General features: G+C 32.9%; 1 long non-coding RNA gene across 3 annotated transcripts; it reads left to right on the top strand.

Annotated features, from left to right (window-relative positions):
- Positions 1–1266: 1266 nt before the first annotated feature.
- On the top strand, positions 1267–12888 carry LOC106882883 (uncharacterized). 3 transcript variants are annotated; one of them, XR_016241754.1, is made up of 4 exons: positions 5904–11099; positions 11394–11520; positions 12028–12148; positions 12329–12888. It is a non-coding gene; the product is annotated as an uncharacterized LOC106882883 (long non-coding RNA). The 3 variants fall into 3 exon arrangements; XR_016241753.1 differs by having other exon boundaries at positions 8334–11099; positions 11394–11564; XR_016241755.1 differs by lacking the exon at positions 11394–11520 and having other exon boundaries at positions 1267–11099.
- Positions 12889–15079: the final 2191 nt, after the last annotated feature.

Here is a 15079-nt window from a genome sequence, read left to right as displayed (position 1 = left end):
CGCAATATTTTCTTAACACATATATTTCCGTGTTACAATTTATGTTTGAAAAAAATGTTGCAATTTGTTGTTGCTTACTACTATTTCTTCATCTCATTTCCATTTGATTGCTAATTAACTATATTGTTACTTAAAATAATTGTGCTCACTTTCAGCATAGTGAAACTTTCATTGAATTGTTGTTAATTTGTAGAGCACAGTGTCGCCTGTGTCTTTCTGTTGTTGTTTTTTTGTTTGCTTTCCTTGCAGTGCAAATAGCTAAAGTTAGTAGAGTAAGTAAGCAGTTTCATTCATTGCTATAAAATGACCTGTATTGTTGTTTGCAACATGCTTTCTATATTTGACACAAAATCTGTAGGGAAATGAGACGTATAATTGGATTGGAAGAGACTGAAGCAATGAAATTCCGGCTGGTAGGACTACATTTTTGCTTTTTATGACGCAATATTTTCTTAACACATATTTCCGTGTTACAATTTATGTTTGAAAAAATGTTGTAATTTGTTGTTGCTTAGTACAATTTCTTCATCTCATTTCCATTTGATTGCTAGTTAACTATATTGTTACTTAAAATAATTGTGCTCACTTTCAGCATATTGAAACTTACATTGAGTTGTTGTTAATATGTAGAGCACAGTGTCTCCTGTGTCTTTCTGTTGTTGTTTTTTTGTTTGCTTTCCTTGCAGTGCAAAAAGCTAAAGTTAGTAAAGTAGAGTAAGGAAGCAGTTTCATTCATTGTTATAAAATGACCTGTATTGTTGTTTGCAACATGCTTTCTATATTTGACACAAAATCTGTAGGGAAATGAGACGTATGATTGGATTGGATGAGACTGAAGCAATGAAATTCCGGCTGGTAGGACTACATTTTTGCTTTTTATGACGCAATATTTTCTTAACACATATATTTCCGTGTTACAATTTATGTTTGAAAAAAATGTTGCAATTTGTTGTTGCTTACTACTATTTCTTCATCTCATTTCCATTTGATTGCTAGTTAACTATATTGTTACTTAAAATAATTGTGCTCACTTTCAGCATAGTGAAACTTTCATTGAGTTGTTGTTAATATGTAGAGCACAGTGTTGCCTGTGTCTTTCTGTTGTTGTTTTTTTTGTTTGCTTTCCTTGCAGTGCAAAAAGCTAAAGTTAGTAAAGTAGAGTAAGTAAGCAGTTTCATTCATAGTTATAAAATGACCTGTATTGTTGTTTGCAACATGCTTTCTATATTTGACACAAAATCTGTAGGGAAATGAGACGTATAATTGGATTGGAAGAGACTGAAGCAATGAAATTCCGGCTGGTAGGACTACATTTTTGCTTTTTATGACGCAATATTTTCTTAACACATATATTTCCGTGTTACAATTTATGTTTGAAAAAAATGTTGTAATTTGTTGTTGCTTAGTACAATTTCTTCATCTCATTTCCATTTGATTGCTAGTTAACTATATTGTTACTTAAAATAATTGTGCTCACTTTCAGCATAGTGAAACTTTCATTGAGTTGTTGTTAATATGTAGAGCACAGTGTCGCCTGTGTCTTTCTGTTGTTGTTTTTTTGCTTGCTTTCCTTGCAGTGCAAAAAGCTAAAGTTAGTAAAGTACAGTAAGTAAGCAGTTTCATTCATTGTTATAAAATGACCTGTATTGTTGTTTGCAACATGCTTTCTATATTTGACACAAAATCTGTAGGGAAATGAGACGTGTAATTGGCTTGGAACAGACTGAAGCAATGAAATTCCGGCTGGTAGGACTACATTTTTGCTTTTTATGACGCAATATTTTCTTAACACACATATTTCCGTGTTACAATTTATGTTTGAAAAAAATGTTGCAATTTGTTGTTGCTTACTACTATTTCTTCATCTCATTTCCATTTGATTGCTAATTAACTATATTGTTACTTAAAATAATTGTGCTCACTTTCAGCATAGTGAAACTTTCATTGAATTGTTGTTAATTTGTAGAGCACAGTGTCGCCTGTGTCTTTCTGTTGTTGTTTTTTTGTTTGCTTTCCTTGCAGTGCAAAAAGCTAAAGTTAGTAAAGTACAGTAAGTAAGCAGTTTCGTTTATTGTTATAAAATGAGCTGTATTGTTGTTTGCAACATGCTTTCTATATTTGACACAAAATCTGTAGAGAAAAGAGACCCGTGATTGGCTTGGAGGTGACTGAAGCAATGAAATTCCGGGTGGTAGGACTACATTTTTGGTTTTTATGACGCAATATTTTCTTAACACATATATTTCCGTGTTACAATTTATGTTTGAAAAAAATGTTGTAATTTGTTGTTGCTTACTACTATTTCTTCATCTCATTTCCATTTGATTGCTAGTTAACTATATTGTTACTTAAAATAATTTTGCTCACTTTCAGCATAGTGAAACTTTCATTCAGTTGTTGTTAATATGTAGAGCACAGCATCGCCTGTCTCTTTCTGTTGTTGTTTTTTTGTTTGCTTTCCTTGCAGTGCAAACAGCTAAAGTTAGTAACGTAGAGTAAGTAAGCAGTTTCATTCATTGTTATAAAATGACCTGTATTGTTGTTTGCAACATGCTTTCTATATTTGACACAAAATCTGTAGGGAAATGAGACGTATAATTGGATTGGAAGAGACTGAAGCAATGAAATTCCGGCTGGTAGGACTATATTTTTGCATTTTATGACGCAATATTTTCTTAACACATATATTTCCGTGTTACAATTTATGTTTGAAAAAAATGTTGTAATTTGTTGTTGCTTACTACTATTTCTTCATCTCAGTTCTATTTGATTGCTAGTTAACTATATTGTTACTTAAAATAATTGTGCTCACTTTCAGCATAGTGAAACTTTCATTGAATTGTTGTTAATTTGTAGAGCACAGTGTCGCCTGTGTCTTTCTGTTGTTGTTTTTTTGTTTGCTTTCCTTGCAGTGCAAAAAGCTAAAGTTAGTAAAGTAAGTAAGCAGTTTCATTCATTGTTATAAAATGACCTGTATTGTTGTGTGCAACATGCTTTCTATATTTGACACAAAATCTGTAGGGAAATGAGACGTATAATTGGATTGGAAGAGACTGAAGCAATGAAATTCCGGCTGGTAGGACTGCATTTTTGCTTTTTATGATGCAATATTTTCTTAACACGTATATTTCTGTGTTACAATTTATGTTTGAAAAAAATGTTGTAATTTGTTGTTGCTTACTACTATTTCTTCATCTCATTTCCATTTGATTGCTAGTTAACTAAATTGTGACTTAAAATAATTTTGCTCACTTTCATTGAGTTGTTAATTTGTTGATGATATTTTGTGTTGGTTGTGAACTTGTCTCTTCTTAGGTTTTGGAATTTTTGGAAAATGCTCTGTAAGTGTTTTCAGTTACCTTATTACTATAATGTTAAGTTTTTAAGAGATTGATTGGAAATATTTAGGGCCGAACCGTTTGTTGTTTTTTGTATATTGTTCTTTGACAGATGCGAAAGCTCTCCAGGAAAAGTAGGGCCTGCAATAAGATAAGCAAAAAATTTGTTTGTTTGTAGTTAATATCCCTTTGTGTTTCATCTGTGCATTGTATGTATGAAAAACGCTGCTCGTTGTAAGAAGGTCAGTAATTTGAGTGATCTGAATTATTCATACATTTTGTTTGCTTTTTATGATGCAATATTTTCTTAACATATATATTTCTGTGTTACAATTTATGTTTGAAAAAAATGTTGTAATTTGTTGTTGCTTACTACTATTTCTTCATCTCAGTTCTATTTGATTGCTAGTTAACTATATTGTTACTTAAAATAATTGTGCTCACTTTCAGCATAGTGAAACATTCATTGAATTGTTGTTAATTTGTAGAGCACAGTGTCGCCTGTGTCTTTCTGTTGTTGTTTTTTTGTTTGCTTTCCTTGCAGTGCAAAAAGCTAAAGTTAGTAAAGTACAGTAAGTAAGCAGTTTCGTTTATTGTTATAAAATGAGCTGTTTTGTTGTTTGCAACATGCTTTCTATATTTGACACAAAATTTGTAGAGAAAAGAGACCCGTGATTGGCTTGGAGGTGACTGAAGCAATGAAATTCCGGGTGGTAGGACTACATTTTTGGTTTTTATGACGCAATATTTTCTTAACACATATATTTCCGTGTTACAATTTATGTTTGAAAAAAATGTTGTAATTTGTTGTTGCTTACTACTATTTCTTCATCTCATTTCCATTTGATTGCTAGTTAACTATATTGTTACTTAAAATAATTTTGCTCACTTTCAGCATAGTGAAACTTTCATTCAGTTGTTGTTAATATGTAGAGCACAGCATCGCCTGTCTCTTTCTGTTGTTGTTTTTTTGTTTGCTTTCCTTGCAGTGCAAACAGCTAAAGTTAGTAACGTAGAGTAAGTAAGCAGTTTCATTCATTGTTATAAAATGACCTGTATTGTTGTTTGCAACATGCTTTCTATATTTGACACAAAATCTGTAGGGAAATGAGACGTATAATTGGATTGGAAGAGACTGAAGCAATGAAATTCCGGCTGGTAGGACTATATTTTTGCATTTTATGACGCAATATTTTCTTAACACATATATTTCCGTGTTACAATTTATGTTTGAAAAAAATGTTGTAATTTGTTGTTGCTTACTACTATTTCTTCATCTCAGTTCTATTTGATTGCTAGTTAACTATATTGTTACTTAAAATAATTGTGCTCACTTTCAGCATAGTGAAACTTTCATTGAATTGTTGTTAATTTGTAGAGCACAGTGTCGCCTGTGTCTTTCTGTTGTTGTTTTTTTGTTTGCTTTCCTTGCAGTGCAAAAAGCTAAAGTTAGTAAAGTAAGTAAGCAGTTTCATTCATTGTTATAAAATGAGCTGTATTGTTGTTTGCAACATGCTTTCTATATTTGACACAAAATCTGTAGGGAAATGAGACGTATGATTGGATTGGATGGGACTGAAGCAATGAAATTCCGGCTGGTAGGACTACATTTTTGCTTTTTATGACGCAATATTTTCTTAACACATATATTTCCGTGTTACAATTTATGTTTGAAAAAAATGTTGCAATTTGTTGTTGCTTACTACTATTTCTTCATCTCATTTCCATTTGATTGCTAGTTAACTATATTGTTACTTAAAATAATTGTGCTCACTTTCAGCATAGTGAAACTTTCATTGAGTTGTTGTTAATATGTAGAGCACAGTGTTGCCTGTGTCTTTCTGTTGTTGTTTTTTTTGTTTGCTTTCCTTGCAGTGCAAAAAGCTAAAGTTAGTAAAGTAGAGTAAGTAAGCAGTTTCATTCATAGTTATAAAATGACCTGTATTGTTGTTTGCAACATGCTTTCTATATTTGACACAAAATCTGTAGGGAAATGAGACGTATAATTGGATTGGAAGAGACTGAAGCAATGAAATTCCGGCTGGTAGGACTACATTTTTGCTTTTTATGACGCAATATTTTCTTAACACATATATTTCCGTGTTACAATTTATGTTTGAAAAAAATGTTGTAATTTGTTGTTGCTTACTACAATTTCTTCATCTCATTTCCATTTGATTGCTAGTTAACTATATTGTTACTTAAAATAATTGTGCTCACTTTCAGCATAGTGAAACTTTCATTGAGTTGTTGTTAATATGTAGAGCACAGTGTCGCCTGTGTCTTTCTGTTGTTGTTTTTTTGCTTGCTTTCCTTGCAGTGCAAAAAGCTAAAGTTAGTAAAGTACAGTAAGTAAGCAGTTTCATTCATTGTTATAAAATGACCTGTATTGTTGTTTGCAACATGCTTTCTATATTTGACACAAAATCTGTAGAGAAAAGAGACGTGTAATCGGCTTGGAAGAGACTGAAGCAATAAAATTCCGGCTGGTAGGACTACATTTTTGCTTTTTATGACGCAATATTTTCTTAACACATATATTTCCGTGTTACAATTTATGTTTGAAAAAAATGTTGCAATTTGTTGTTGCTTACTACTATTTCTTCATCTCATTTCCATTTGATTGCTAGTTAACTATATTGTTACTTAAAATAATTGTGCTCACTTTCAGCACAGTGAAACTTTCATTCAGTTGTTGTTAATATGTAGAGCACAGCATCGCCTGTGTCTTTCTGTTGTTGTTTTCTTGTTTGCTTTCCTTGCAGTGCAAAAAGCTAAAGTTAGTAGAGTAAGTAAGCAGTTTCATTCATTGTTATAAAATGACCTGTATTGTTGTTTGCAACATGCTTTCTATATTTGACACAAAATCTGTAGGGAAATGAGACGTGTAATTGGCTTGGAACAGACTGAAGCAATGAAATTCCGGCTGGTAGGACTACATTTTTGCTTTTTATGACGCAATATTTTCTTAACACATATATTTCCGTGTTACAATTTATGTTTGAAAAAAATGTTGCAATTTGTTGTTGCTTACTACTATTTCTTCATCTCATTTCCATTTGATTGCTAATTAACTATATTGTTACTTAAAATAATTGTGCTCACTTTCAGCATAGTGAAACTTTCTTTGAATTGTTGTTAATTTGTAGAGCACAGTGTCGCCTGTGTCTTTCTGTTGTTGTTTTTTTGTTTGCTTTCCTTGCAGTGCAAAAAGCTAAAGTTAGTAGAGTAAGTAAGCAGTTTCATTCATTGCTATAAAATGACCTGTATTGTTGTTTGCAACATGCTTTCTATATTTGACACAAAATCTGTAGGGAAATGAGACGTATAATTGGATTGGAAGAGACTGAAGCAATGAAATTCCGGCTGGTAGGACTACATTTTTGCTTTTTATGACGCAATATTTTCTTAACACATATTTCCGTGTTACAATTTATGTTTGAAAAAATGTTGTAATTTGTTGTTGCTTACTACAATTTCTTCATCTCATTTCCATTTGATTGCTAGTTAACTATATTGTTACTTAAAATAATTGTGCTCACTTTCAGCATATTGAAACTTACATTGAGTTGTTGTTAATATGTAGAGCACAGTGTCTCCTGTGTCTTTCTGTTGTTGTTTTTTTGTTTGCTTTCCTTGCAGTGCAAAAAGCTAAAGTTAGTAAAGTAGAGTAAGGAAGCAGTTTCATTCATTGTTATAAAATGACCTGTATTGTTGTTTGCAACATGCTTTCTATATTTGACACAAAATCTGTAGGGAAATGAGACGTATGATTGGATTGGATGAGACTGAAGCAATGAAATTCCGGCTGGTAGGACTACATTTTTGCTTTTTATGACGCAATATTTTCTTAACACATATATTTCCGTGTTACAATTTATGTTTGAAAAAAATGTTGTAATTTGTTGTTGCTTAGTACAATTTCTTCATCTCATTTCCATTTGATTGCTAGTTAACTATATTGTTACTTAAAATAATTGTGCTCACTTTCAGCATAGTGAAACTTTCATTGAGTTGTTGTTAATATGTAGAGCACAGTGTCGCCTGTGTCTTTCTGTTGTTGTTTTTTTGCTTGCTTTCCTTGCAGTGCAAAAAGCTAAAGTTAGTAAAGTACAGTAAGTAAGCAGTTTCATTCATTGTTATAAAATGACCTGTATTGTTGTTTGCAACATGCTTTCTATATTTGACACAAAATCTGTAGGGAAATGAGACGTGTAATTGGCTTGGAACAGACTGAAGCAATGAAATTCCGGCTGGTAGGACTACATTTTTGCTTTTTATGACGCAATATTTTCTTAACACATATATTTCCGTGTTACAATTTATGTTTGAAAAAAATGTTGCAATTTGTTGTTGCTTACTACTATTTCTTCATCTCATTTCCATTTGATTGCTAATTAACTATATTGTTACTTAAAATAATTGTGCTCACTTTCAGCATAGTGAAACTTTCATTGAATTGTTGTTAATTTGTAGAGCACAGTGTCGCCTGTGTCTTTCTGTTGTTGTTTTTTTGTTTGCTTTCCTTGCAGTGCAAAAAGCTAAAGTTAGTAGAGTAAGTAAGCAGTTTCATTCATTGCTATAAAATGACCTGTATTGTTGTTTGCAACATGCTTTCTATATTTGACACAAAATCTGTAGGGAAATGAGACGTATAATTGGATTGGAAGAGACTGAAGCAATGAAATTCCGGCTGGTAGGACTACATTTTTGCTTTTTATGACGCAATATTTTCTTAACACATATATTTCCGTGTTACAATTTATGTTTGAAAAAAATGTTGTAATTTGTTGTTGCTTACTACTATTTCTTCATCTCATTTCCATTTGATTGCTAGTTAACTATATTGTTACTTAAAATAATTGTGCTCACTTTCAGCATAATGAAACTTTCATTGAGTTGTTGTTAATATGTAGAGCACAGTGTCGCCTGTGTCTTTCTGTTGTTGTTTTTTTGTTTGCTTTCCTTGCAGTGCAAAAAGCTAAAGTTAATAAAGTAGAGTAAGGAAGCAGTTTCATTCATTGTTATAAAATGACCTGTATTGTTGTTTGCAACATGCTTTCTATATTTGACACAAAATCTGTAGGGAAATGAGACGTATAATTGGATTGGAAGAGACTGAAGCAATGAAATTCCGGCTGGTAGGACTGCATTTTTGCTTTTTATGATGCAATATTTTCTTAACACGTATATTTCTGTGTTACAATTTATGTTTGAAAAAAATGTTGTAATTTGTTGTTGCTTACTACTATTTCTTCATCTCATTTCCATTTGATTGCTAGTTAACTAAATTGTTACTTAAAATAATTGTGCTCACTTTCATTGAGTTGTTAATTTGTTGATGATATTTTGTGTTGGTTGTGAACTTGTCTCTTCTTAGGTTTTGGAATTTTTGGAAAATGCTCTGTAAGTGTTTTCAGTTACCTTATTACTATAATGTTAAGTTTTTAAGAGATTGATTGGAAATATTTAGGGCCGAACCGTTTGTTGTTTTTTGTATATTGTTCTTTGACAGATGCGAAAGCTCTCCAGGAAAAGTAGGGCCTGCAATAAGATAAGCAAAAAATTTGTTTGTTTGTAGTTAATATCCCTTTGTGTTTCATCTGTGCATTGTATGTATGAAAAACGCTGCTCGTTGTAAGAAGGTCAGTAATTTGAGTGATCTGAATTATTCATACATTTTGTTTGCTTTTTATGATGCAATATTTTCTTAACATATATATTTCTGTGTTACAATTTATGTTTGGAAAAAATGTTGTAATTTGTTGTTGCTTACTACTATTTCCTCATCTCATTTCCATTTGATTGCTAGTTAACTATATTGTTACTTAAAATAATTGTGCTCACTTTCAGCATAGTGAAAATTTCATTGAGTTGTTGTTAATTTGTAGAGCACAGTGTCGCCTGTGTCTTTCTGTTGTTTTTTTGTTTGCTTTCCTTGCAGTGCAAAAGGCTAAAGTTAGTGAAATACACTAAGTAAGCAGTTTCGTTCATTGTTATAAAATTACCTGTATTGTTGTTTGCAACATGCTTTCTATATTTGACACAAAATCTGTAGGGAAAAGAGACGTGTAATTGGCTTGGAAGAAACTGAAGCAATGAAATTCCGGCTAGTAGGACTGCATTTTTGCGTGTTTACTCAATGTCAAAGCCACGCTATTGTGTATTGATAGAAGCAAATTTAACATGAAAGCAAAAGACTTTTTTTCCTATATCAAAAGTGGTATTGTTTAGCAGTTTTGCCATTAGCATGTTTCTGAGTCTCCATCTTTGGCAGATGCAATGATGACATGAAGAATCCTAGTGTTGTTCAGATAAGTGAACTTCATTGTATTTAGTTGAAACTAATAGCTATAATGTGTGTTTGTATGTTTCTGAATATTTTATTCATTGACAGACGTGACGAATGTCGGAAGAAAATAGAATATGTAAGAAATCAGTTCTTATTCCCGCGTTTCCTGTCGGTTGTTAACATCTCAAGATTTTTGTTGTGTTTAGCTGTGCAACTGATTTAATGCTGAGTGTTTTTTTCCTTTCTATATTTGTCACAGAATCTGTAGGTAAAAAAGATGGAAGCAATGAAATTCCTGCTTGTAGAACCGCAGTTTTGCGTATTCACTCAATTTCAAAGCCACTTTAATATGTATTGATTGAAGCAAAAGACACTTTTTTCTTAAGGAAAATTGGTATTGTTTAACAGTTTTACCATTAGCATGTTTCTCAGTTTCCATCTTTGGCAGATACAATGATGCCATAAAGTATCCTAGATAATGTAATTAAGATAAGAGAACTTCATTGCATTTAGCTGAAACTAATAGCTATAATGTGTGTGTGTTTCTGAGTATTTTATTCATTGACAGATGTGATGAATGTTGGAAGAAAATGAAATATGTAAGGAATTATTACTTTTCCCCTCGTTTCTTGTCTGATGTTAACATCTCAATATTTTTCTTGTGTTTGCCTGTGCAAATGATTTAACGCTGTTTTTTCCCCTTCAGCTTTGTCATTTTTGAGTTTTGATATGAAGCGAGTAAGAATGTTTTCCTGTCATAACTAATGGAATTAATAATTGCAGTTCCGTTTGGCTACTATTAAATGTTTACATGCAACGTAGGGAAACTAAAACGAAAATGGTTTAGTAGCTTTTTGTGTAATGTTAATTGTAGTATTTTGGAAAATGTGCTTTGTTTGTTTCTCACGTGATATTTAGATGATGAAATTGGAAATTGTCTTGATGCATGTTGCAGATTGAAGATAGCAGCAATGCAATTTATTTGGTAGATTATTGTTTTCGCATATTAAGGTAAAGAAAACATCAGTTGACAGAATGAAAAGCCTTCCAGGAAAAGTATGACTGCCTGTAAAATTAAAGAAAAGCTTGTTTGTTTTCAGTTAATGTCCATTTCCTTTTCACCTGTGTATTGTACATATGGAAATATAACTATTTTAAAGATAGTTTTAAATTTGACATCTACAGGTTTTGTATGTTCCAAGTTGCCTGTGTGATGTTTTCATCTCCTTTTTTTGTCCCTCGTAGTATTTATTTTTGCTTTGAGATGAAGATAGATTTCTTTATGAAATTTTACTGTTTGTGCCATGCCTGTTATTGGTAATATTTTACGTTGCCTATTCTGCCTTGGTTGCATAAATACTCTGTTCACAGAAAAAACCTGAAGGAAATGTATGAAGATGTTGAAGACTGTTAATATTGTCATGCAGTTACATTCAATGAATTAGTGATTGGAAACTGTAATTCTGTTGGTAAGTCTGGGTTGTATGCATTCAGTGTATGTGAATCTCTCTACTCTTGAAGCACTTTTTCCTTTCTCCACTTTTAATGTTAAATATTTCAAGCAAAATCTAGTTTAATGTTGTGGAATATCAAATGTTTGATCTCATTAGAAAAAAAAATTCGAAAGAAAATGCTGTTGTGGATACACAAGTTTTGAAATTGGGGCTTTTGGTTTTGTTAAAATATTTAGAAATGATTTTCTTATGAGGCTTCCTCATTAAAGTTGCAAGAGGTTTGAGTTTGCATTATCTTCTGTTGTCTAGGATGAATGTAACAAATATGTGCAGCAATAAAATAACCAAAGAAATCAAGCTTTGAAAAGAGCCCTCAATAAATTATGTCTCTGAAAGAAAAAAGAAATCTTTACAAGAAAGGAAAGATGTTTTGAGAGTAAGAGTTCCTTTGTTGTTAACCAAACTGTTTATATCTTTTAGGTATATTAAATACTTTGTACACATTTTCTCTTTTCTGATTAATTTCTTTTTATAAGATTTTATATGCATATAGTAATGTATGTGTGAAAACACCACCACGTGGATAAGTTTTGTGGAGGCGTGTGATATGATTTGGGTGTTGGTTTGTGTGTTCAATTCTTTGATTATGTGATGTGTTGTCTTCAAGCAACACTTCACGGATTGACACATTTCATGCTACCTTAGTCCACTCAGCTGAACATGAGGACCAGCAAATAGCAGATATGCCTCTGTTTAGTGGGTATAGTTTGTTACTCATCTGCAGATTAATTTTATGTATTAAAAATTATATTTACTACTTAATGTCAACTTGCGAATACTGATGATTAGCAAGGAAATACATATTTCCTGTTTGATTTTACTAATATTTTTGAAAGTATTTAAAAAATATTTATTTTCTATTTGTAACAACTCCTTTTTCTAGGTATACTGTTACAGGTTGAACAATTGTTTAAAAGTTGCCCTGTACTGAAGTGATCAATTACTTGACGTTAATTATGATTTTGCAGCAATGGAATGGCAGTTGTGGCCTCCAGTGTCTTCTGGTAAACTTTCACTTACTGTATTTTATAAATGCTAATTAAAATTTGCAGTTTTTTTTATTAGCTGCTTTTTTTTTTTACTTCTATTAACTAGCTTATTTCAAATGATGTTTTTATATAAAATTTCCTTGTCTGACTGTGCAGTAGACTTTGATTTACACAAATTTTCTTTTATTTGTCTAGGATGAATTTAATAATCCTGCATAATGATGGAATAGCAAAAGAACTTAAGCTCAAAAAGAATTCTCATCAAAATTGAAGTTTCCAAATGAAATATTATTTCAAAGGAAAAACAGTCAGAAATTTATAAAATTATCTGTTGAATTTAAGAAGTTTTTCTTATGATCACAAGAAGCTCATTATCATTAAAATGTCAGTTATTTCAATAGCTAATTAAATTGCACTACTGAAACAAAATTTAGCAAAATTTATGAAACACATTGTGGATATATACAACCAAAATAATTGAGTGGTCTGGAAATGAGCATAACTCACAAACGTAAAAAAAAAACATATCAAAAAGTGCCAAACAAATATTTTAATTTTATTTATTGGAATTGTACAAGTGATGAAACTATATGAAAACTGAAAAAATCGCTTTGCCATAATTACTTATCAAATCTTCTGTAGGCATCTGGATACTGATAATCTACTCCATGTATGATAAAACACTCGATACTATTATGAATATAGTTGTCTATCATGTATCTAAATAAAAAAAAATAAAAAATTTTTCAATCAGATTCAGATGTAATTATTTATCAAATCTTATGAAAAGCTTGATATGGCTATGTCTACTGAAACCACCCTTACAGAATAGAATATATTCTGCAGACTCCCTTCTCTGGTATCAGCAAAAATTTTTGTTTTAAAACATTTTCTAATTAACATCCAAAATAAATGCTGTTTATGATGTAAAAATAATTTTTTTATGCTTAAAAATACAATTCTTATATTCTTTTGGTGGTTTTAGTCATTGGCCTGTTTATTTTTATTGATCTCTCCCAAAATAACCAGGTGTAAGATTTAACAATCAACATGGGACAAACAAATATTTTAGTCCAATGCACTGATCCTATCATCCAATGTCAATATACATGCACATATAAAATTTTGTCCACGGTTCAACAGTAGCTGAGGGGTCTGAGATTCTCAGCTTAAGCGTGGTGTGTGTGTGTGTGTATATATATATATATATATATATATATATATATATGCCCTTCCTAGAGCTAACCACTTTGCAGAGTGTACTGGGTGCATTTTTTGTGGCACAAGTACTAGTGAGGTCACAGTGTAAGTTGCAACACTAAAGAACTCTCAACTGAGAGGGAGGATAGTAGAGAAGGTGACTTTATGTTAGGTGTTGGCAAGTTCAAAGTATGATGGAACAGGAACTACTTTGTTTTAGAAGAGATACATGCATGCAATTTCTATCAATGGTAAAAGACACCTGCTCTAAGTGTCGTATTGGGGAAATGGTTCATAATTGTTATTGCAAAACCCATATTTTATATACAAAATTAAAATTTTAATAAAATGTATTGCAAACCAGAAAGTGTGAAATAAAGCAAAAAAATGAGAAATATAAAATTTGAATGCATATGCAACAAACATCATCATCATCATCATCATCGTTTAACGTCCGCTTTCCATGCTAGCATGGGTTGGACGATTTGACTGAGGACTGGTGAAACCAGATGGCAACACCAGGCTCCAATCTAATTTGGCAGAGTTTCTACAGCTGGATGCCCTTCCTAACGCCAACCACTCAGAGAGTGTAGTGGGTGCTTTTACGTGTCACCCGCACGGGGGCCAGTTAGGCGGTACTGGCAACGGCCACGCTCAAAATGGTGTCTTTAATGTGCCACCCGCACAAGAGCCAGTCAAGGGGCACTGGCAACGATCTCGCTCGAAAATCCTATGAAGGCCAGTCAGGCGGTACTGGCAACGGCCACGCTCAGAATGGTGTCTTTAATGTGCCACCCGCACAAGAGCCAGTCAAGGGGCACTGGCAACGATCTCAATTGGCTTGCCGGGTCTTCCCACACACACCACATTTCCAAAGGTCTCGGTCAGTAGTCATCGCTTTGGTGAGGCCCAATGTTCGAAGGTCTTGCCTCACCACCTCAGCCCAGGTATTCCTGGGCCTACCTCTTCCACGAGTTCCCTCAACTGTTAGGGTGTGGCACTTTTTCACGCAGCTATCCTCATCCATTCTCACCACATGTCCATACCAGCGCAATCGTCTCTCTTGCACACCACAACTGATGCTTCTTATGTTCAGCTTTTCTCTCAAGATACTTACACTCTGACGGGTATGCACACTGACATTACACATCCAACAGAGCATACTGGCTTCATTCCTTGCGAGCTTACGCATGTCCTCAGCAGTCACAGCCCATGTTTCACTGCCATGTAGCATGGCTGTTCGTACACATGCGTCATACAGTCTGCCTTTTACTCTGAGTGAGAGTCCCTTTGTCGCCAGCAGAGGTAAGAGCTCTCTAAACTTTGCCCAGGCTATTCTTATTCTAGCAGCTACACTTTCAGCGCACCCACCCCCACTACTAACTTGGTCACCCAGATAGCGGAAGCTATCGACTACCTCTAGTTTTTCTCCCTGGAATGAGATAGAAGTTGTTTCCTGTTTGTTTACAGTGTTTATTGCACCTGAACATCTGCCACATACAAAAACTAACTTCCTAGTTAACCTGCCTTTGATATTGCTGTACCTCTTATGTGTCCATAGCTTGCACCAGGTACATCTTATAGAGTTACTACCTACTCCTTTTCTACATACTGAGCAGGGCCATCTACCCGAAGGGGTTTGTGTTTTATCTACCTTCCTACTTATTAGGATTTTGGTTTTAGCTAGGTTGACTCTAAAGCCCTTCGATTCTAGTCCTTGCTTCCACACCTGAAACTTCTCTAGTT

The sequence above is a fragment of the Octopus bimaculoides genome, chromosome 1 (genome assembly GCF_046866305.1).
Source record: "Octopus bimaculoides isolate indiv1 chromosome 1, ASM4686630v1, whole genome shotgun sequence".
NCBI classification, from domain to species: Eukaryota; Metazoa; Mollusca; class Cephalopoda; order Octopoda; family Octopodidae; genus Octopus; species Octopus bimaculoides.
The sequence above is the reverse complement of the archived record's forward strand: the minus strand, read 5'-3'. Positions and strand labels throughout refer to the sequence as shown.